The sequence below is a fragment of the Equus asinus genome, chromosome 27, assembly GCF_041296235.1.
Source record: "Equus asinus isolate D_3611 breed Donkey chromosome 27, EquAss-T2T_v2, whole genome shotgun sequence".
Lineage (NCBI taxonomy): Eukaryota > Metazoa > Chordata > Mammalia > Perissodactyla > Equidae > Equus > Equus asinus.
This window is the reverse complement of record NC_091816.1, coordinates 3,277,083-3,284,470: the sequence shown is the minus strand read 5'-3', so window position 1 is coordinate 3,284,470 and position 7,388 is coordinate 3,277,083. Positions and strand designations below refer to the sequence as shown.

The window sequence follows — 7,388 nt, the reverse complement described above, 5'->3', positions numbered from 1 at the left end:
TCGTGGAGGCAGGCCCCAGCCAGTGACCAGGAATACAGTGAGAAAGGTTCAGACTTTTATCCAAAAATAATAAATACTGTGAATATATGAGCCAACCCAGCAACGTTATGATGTAGGAAGCATTACTGCCCTATTTTATGGAGGAAGAAATTGAACCCTAAAGAATGCCAAGCAACATGTGCAGGGGCACACAGACAGGCTCAAACCCAGGTGACTGGCCTCAGGAGCCCACAGAACGGACCACAAAACTGCCGCAGTATAATCATCTGATGAACAAAGGGGCCTTTCTATTGACAGGTGTGGGAGGAGAGAGGCAGGCTACCGGATCAGGATTTAAATCCAGGGACTTGTAATGGGTACCAGGCTGAGAACTGTCCCATCCTACAAATATCCATTCAACAAGCATTCACTCACCCACAATTATCCCCCATCTATTGCCCCACTATTCTAGAAACTGGCTCTACAGTGATGAGCACATCAGTCACGCTCTGTGCATTCTTGGAGAACAGTCTGAAAGCTGTCTTGTACTTCACGCCAGCAACACCCTCACAGAACAGACCTCCAGCAAGGACTGACGTCATCCACAGACTTTGTCTCAGACCTCACATCATGATTTCATTTGACTCGCTCCACCCACATCTCCTGAATCCTCCTGTGCTCTGGGCTACCCTCTGGACTCAGATTACTGTTCACAGTCTCTTGTGATCCCCAGACCTGAGGCTCTGCACCAACTCCCTGACCTGATCAGCAGCTGAGGGCCAACTTGAAGCCTGGACCAGCCCAGCTGGCCTCTCACCAGTAAGAAGTGCCCCAATAGGACACCCTCATCCACAGGGGAGCTAGTGAAGGAAGGCTCTGAGTATGGGATCCCCAGATAGCCAGGAGACAGCATGTAGCTGTCCAGCCCCTGGTAGGAACTGAGTTGTTAGTATACTCACCAGCTGTGTTCATTCATTGATTCATCCATCCACCTACTCATTCAACAACGAATATTTATTGGGTGGCTTCTATGAGCCGGCACTGTTCTAGGCACTTGGAATACATCACTGAATCAAACACAGATCACTGCCTTGCAGAGCTTCCGTCTAGTGGGAAGAGAAAAGCAAACAATAAACATAATAAATAAATATGTATACACATAAATAGTGATAGGTGCTATGGGAAAAAAGGAAACATAAAGAAGGATAATGGCAGCAGGATTGCCAATAGGGTAGGGGGTCAGGGCCCAGTATTAATGGGGTGGGGCGGTCAGGGTAGACCCAATGAAAAGATGAGAATTGAGCAAAAATTTGAAGAAGGTGAGGAGGCAGTTACTTGAAGATATTTGGGAGAAGAGTATTCCAGGAAGAGGGAACAAGGTGAGCAAAGGCCATCAGCCAGGAGGGTGCCTGGCGTGTCTGAGGAAAAGCAAGTGGGCCAGCGTGGAGGGGGTAGATGGGTCATGGAGGGAAAGGCAGAGGGAGATGAGGTCAAAGAGGTAACAGGGAGCCGGATGTTCGCTCAGAACGCTGTAAGCTATGGGGTGGACTTTGGCTTTTACCTAAGGGCCATGGGGAGCCATCGTAAGGTTTTGATCAGTGAAGTGACTTTATATAAAAAGGATTACCCTGTAGAGAACAAGGATGAATCATGATGGTGGCCTGGGCCAGGCTGGTAGCAGTAAAGATGCTGAGAAATTGGTTAGATTCTGGATGTATTTTGAAGGTAGAGTCAATAGGAGTCCCTAAGAGATTAGATAGATTCAAGAAAGGGGGAGGTTGGTGATAACGCCCAGATTTGGGACCTGAGCACTGTAAGGATTGAACTGCCCTAAAGAGATATGAGAAAGGCCACACGTGAAATAAGTTTGAACTACTGGGAAGACGGTAGTTCAGCTGTTTACATCTTGAGGTTGTGGTGGCTATTGGCCACCAAATGGAAATGTCAGAAAGACAATTGGATATATGAGTGTGGAGTTTAACAGAGGTGCCTGGGGCCTAGAGAGGGAAGTTGGGGGTCATCAGCATATGGATGGTGATTAAAGCCACTATACTCATAAGATCAACATGGGAGCAAGTATATTGGAGAAGAAGAGAGGTCTACAAGCTACACCCCAGCAAGGAATCAGCGAAGGACACTAAGAAGGAGAGAGGAGTGAGATAAGAGGAGGAGCCAAGAATGTGCTATCCTGGAAGTAACTGGAAGGGGGAAGAAAGTACAGCGGAGGAGGGGGTGGGCAGCTGTGTCAAATGTCACATAAATGGAGACCTGAAAACTGACCACTAGATTTAACAACGAGGAGGTCACCGGGGACCTTAATAAGAGCAATTCCAATAGAGCCGTGGAGGCAAATCAGCCTGACTGAAGAGAGTTCAAGACAGAGGAGAGGAAAGTAGCTTTGTTGCAAAGGGAAGCAAAAATCTGAACAGAAGGCTGGTAGAAAGAGTGGGTTCAAGAGAAATTTTGTTTCTGTTGACTTTTTTAAGTGGGAGAAACAAGAGCATGTTTGTATGCTGATTGTAATAATCTAGGAGAGTAGAAACCAAGTGATTTATAAGGGAAAGAGAGGGGAGGACTGTTGCAGCCATGAATGTGGATGGCGAGAGGGAATGGACCCACACGGAGTGGGGCGCACAGAAGCGTGGACAGCTCACCTGTGGACAGCTCACCTGTGGGTGTGGGGACAGTCTCGGGAAGCTCACTTCCAGTTGCTTCAATTTTCTCAGTGAAATAGGATGGGAGAGACATTTGAAGATTTGAGGAGAGAGGAGAAGTTTCTTAGATGTGTAAGAAAGAAGGAAAGTGACTCAACTGGGCAAATACAGCATGAACGCCTGGAGACGCGAAGGCCCATTAAGGTTCTGTGGTCGTGAGTGTCAGGTGGGACCACTCCTCGTGGTGTATGTTCTTCTCCAGCCACATTCAGCTGTCAGGTGGGAGCAAGCGGAGGCTGGATTTCTCTGGGCCCACTGGGCCTGCAGGCAACAGACTTTCAGTCCCTACTGCCAGGAGTTTTAGGGGCCAGACAAGACTGGTGCTGAAACCATGGACCCGCCTCACCTCTAACATCCCCATCACTCATTCTCCTAGGTTGAGCCTTTAAAAGCAACAGATTTGAAATCCAAAGAACTACTTTTGAATCCTTAGGCAGAGCATCTTGAAAGGGTGGCATCCTATTAGTATTCCACAGAAATTGCTTCTAGGGCAAGTCTATGGGAAGCAGTATTTGGCCAGGCTCCTTGATGGGTAAGTCAGCTGTGAGCAGTGGGCACCGGTCCAACCAGGGCTGCAATCCCCAGCTCGGCCGGTGTCCCTCCCCGTCTGTGCAGAGCCACTGTCTCCCTGGCCCTGCCCGGGGCTTCCAGGCAAATTTCCCCTCTCAGCTGCCTCCTCCCCACTTTGGGTAACTGACCACGAGTCATTTAAGGGAACAGGCCTCTGGTCTGAGAGGGTCTCTGTGACCTTCTGAGTCACACAGTTCCAAGTCCCGGGAGTAGAACCACCCCTGCTACGCTGGCGACAAGAGTTGTGATCAGGCCATCAGCTTCCAGGGACCAAGAAAACAGGAGGCAGGGGCAGCAGGAGGAAGGGAACGCCATCATCTTCGTTGTTCAGGTTGCCACTATCTGTGAACTCATTGCCTTTGACTGAGATTTCAAACCAGAATCCTGAAATATACAATAAATTGACTTGCACCTCAAAAGGCAAAACACTCATGTAAGAAAAGCAGAGAGTGCGTGTCCACCAAAATACTTTTTTAACGACCGTGAGAATAAAAGTTTTCTGATTTGTTTCTTGTTTCTTTGCATTTTCTGTTATCTTTTAGCCGGAAAGTAGAGGATCCCAAGGAGGGATTCCAGCACCTCCTCGGTCCCTTATTTCTTCTCAGATATGACACTCTGTCTTTTTGTTGGGAAGTCATTTCTAAGAACACCTGTCGGCAGTTAGAAAAGAACGACGCTGTCAGGATGTGGTGGAGCGTCTGGACGAAAACAGGAGCTTGCGATTGTGGGTTGGGGGCGGCCACGCTGACTGCAAACCCGCGCAGAGCCCGTCACTGAGCATCATGTTGCCAACACGAAGGAAGGACAGAGCAGCCTTTCCCAACTTTGCGAATTACTTAAAAAAGGCAATACTGAAACACTGACTATGTCACAGTGAACGAAACAAGCGCGTGGAAAGCTGCTCCCTGTGTCTCTGTAAGTTGTTTCTTCCGTCTCTCCCTTCCACATCCTCCCCGGAGTCTAACATTATTGTGCCTGATCCGTTATAATAAGGATGCATTGAAAGGGTTAAAGACATTTGTTTTCGTTTCTTTTTCTAAACAGAAAAGGCAGTAAACATCACCAACAATGTATCCCGAGCATACATTCTGTGACGCACTAACAAAAGCAATCACTATAAATCACGTTGGTCAAGGACGTGATTCCGCGACGCCGCGCCCCTGAGCGGGCGGCGGCAACGGCCCGCGGAGTCCCTTTTCCAGGCAAACCCGCCACCGCGTGGACCCGAGCGGAACCGCACCGCCGGCCGGGAACGCCCACGCCGGGAGCCTGCACCGCGACCGCGGACCCGCGAGCCAGACCCCAGAGGGGAAAGGTATCTGAGCGCCCCTCTGATGAGGACCAGCGCGAAGCCCGCGCCGTCCCACCTGCAGTCAGCTTAGACCGCCAAGGGGCTATCTGGAACGAGAAGTGGTTTGGGTTTAAAATGAAGCCCTTGGCTGCCTTGCCCTCTGCCCTGAACGGGGCCGCCAGACGGAGAGGGGCGGTTACAGCTCACGGTGCTCGTCCTCCCTCCCTCCCTGTCCCTCTCTCTCTGAACCACAAGGGGAAGGGAAAGCAAAAGAGACAGGATGGCCAAGATTTCTCGCTTTGGTGCTGTATCCTTTCTGTCCGTGATTAACAGACAAAGGAGGTGACGACCCCCGGAGACCCCTGTGGGACACCTTGGGCTGGCTGGGAGCGGAGGGACGCCCTGTCCTGCCGCCGCTGCAGCGCCTCAGCCTCAGAACCCCTTTTGCATCAGCAGGCGCCTTAGACGGCTACCTGTCTCCCTCTGAGCAGCTGAGGGGCCCACGCAGTGGCGGTCAGGACAGAGCCCGGGAGTCCTGAGCAACCATGCCCCCCCACCCCCGCCCCCACGCCCAGAGGAAGCTGTTCTCCGAGGAACCTTGACCTCCAGGCCAGATGGAGACCGCAGCGAGGTGAGCGTGAGACCCTCTGCACGTCCCTCCCCACCCTTGGTTTGGTGGCCCGCGTCTGGGCTAGATGACACCCTCCCTCCAGCACAAGGAGTAAGGGTGATGGCCCGGAGACGCACCGTGGGGCTGGGTGAAGGGAGACTGGTCCTGCTGTGGTTTCTCCCGCAGCCGGCCCAGAAGAGCCTGCTTGTCTCCTTGACTGTCTGTCCCCCTGGACTCTCAGCCCCTTGGAGGCAGGGACTGTGTCTTTCTCATCTGTGAAAAACACAGGGCCTAGCACTGGGCCTGACAAATGGCGGTATTCAGTCAATGTGTGACGAAAGAAGAAGGGGCGGGGGGGGGGGGCATAAACTGGAGTTAGGTGACACAAGAGCCTTCCAAGTGGATGGTGACCAGAGGATTGGTCAGGGGACTTTGTTAAGAGGCCTTGTCCTCAAACAGGTGCACCAGTGCACCAGTGCTGAAGCCTTCACAGACGGCAACAGAAACCTGGAGACGCTTCTCCCTCCACATGCACTCCCCTTAGGCTGGGGGAGGGGATTGTTCTTTTAATTTTCAACATTATTGTTTTTTAATTTCAAACCTACAAAAACATTAAAAGAATAAAGCAAAGAAACCAGTGTGTCTTGCACTTAAATTTGCTGTTTCATTAGGATCTAGCTTATCCTGCCACTATTTGTTCTTTGCCAAAACAAATACACACACACGTATGTGTTATAATTTCCACACATTTCTTAGACAGAACTTAACAAAATAAATGCAACTGTTTCGAATTTTGCTTTTTTCTGTGAATATATTCTGAATGACTCAGTGTCAGTTCCTAGACGTCGCCCTCAGTTGTGTCTGGTGGTAACTTGCTCTGCTAGGTGGATGGACCCCAGGTGACTCAACCAGTCTCCTCGCTTCTGTCCATCATTTTGCCGTTACAAATACCCGTCATAAAGAACTTTCTGCATATATTGTTTTAAATTTGTGAGGATATATGTTCAGGGGAAATTCCTAGAAGTGGGATTGCTGGTCAAAGGGTAATGCACGTCATTTTGTTTGCTGTTCCCAGTTCCCCAAACACAGGACCACCTAGTTTTGCACACTCGCCAGCACCTGTGAGAACGCCCGTTCCCCACAGCCTTGCCAGAGGCGTGCTGTTAAGCCTTTGAATTTTTGCCAAATCAATATGAGAAATAATATCTTGATATGGTTTTAATTTGAATTCTTCTCTTGACAGTGAAGTTGAACTTTTTTGTTATAACGTTAGGAGTCACTTATATATGTTTTTGTGTGAACTATCTGTTCATTATTGGCTGATTTTTCTGTCAGGTTGCTGATCTTTTACCCCCCTCAATTTCTAAGAGTTCTTAGAGTCATTAGTCCAGTATCTGTGAAATGAATTATACATATTTTCTCCCAATTTGTCATTTGCTATGGCATTTTTTTGACATTAAAAAGGTCTTTGTAAATTTTATGTGGTCCAACTTGTCAATCTGTTTTATTGCATCTGAATTGGCTAACACTTTCAGTACAGTGTTGGGTAGCAGTGGGGATGTTGAACATCTTGCCTTTTTCCTGATCTCATGGAAAAGCCTCTAGTGTCTCACCAGTAAGACGCCACTTTGGGCCCAGGGTGTAATGGATGGGACACCTTGTAGTGTAATGGCGTGTGTATACATATCATGTTAAAGGAGGCTCCATCAACTGGATTTTATTATGTGCTTTTATAAGGAATGGCTATTGGATTGTGTTAAGGGTCTCTATCCATGCATGACAGAAACATGATTTTCCTATATTAGTTAATATGGCAAACTATATTCATAGATTTCCTAATATTAAATCATTTTGGCATTCTTGAAATAAATATCACTTGGTCATAATATGTTATTTTCTCATCATGATACTAAATTCTGTTTGCTGCCATTTAGATTTTGCTGAGATATTCCTAAGTGAGAATAGTCTACCATTTCCTCTTTTTGTGATATCTTTAGCACATTTAGTATTAATATTGTATTGCTTCATAAAAATAATTCGAACATGATTCTTTTTAAATGCTGAAAAATTGGTATAATATTGGTCTTTAAAGCCTTGATAGAAATCACCTTTGAAATCATCTGGGCTTAGGGGAGATTTTTCTTAACGGTGTAATTCTTTGTTGATTTTCTGTATTTCTTTAACGGAAATTAGTCTGTTTAATAGTTTATTGAAGTCAATTTTG

The 7,388-nt window shown here is 47.9% G+C and overlaps 1 long non-coding RNA gene across 1 annotated transcript; it reads left to right on the top strand.

Moving 5' to 3' along the window:
• The first annotated feature begins 4,586 nt into the window (after positions 1 to 4,586).
• On the top strand, positions 4,587 to 6,650 carry LOC123278293 (uncharacterized). Its single transcript, XR_006515626.2, has 3 exons — positions 4,587 to 4,896; positions 5,011 to 5,185; positions 5,624 to 6,650. It is a non-coding gene; the product is annotated as an uncharacterized lncRNA (long non-coding RNA).
• Positions 6,651 to 7,388: the final 738 nt, after the last annotated feature.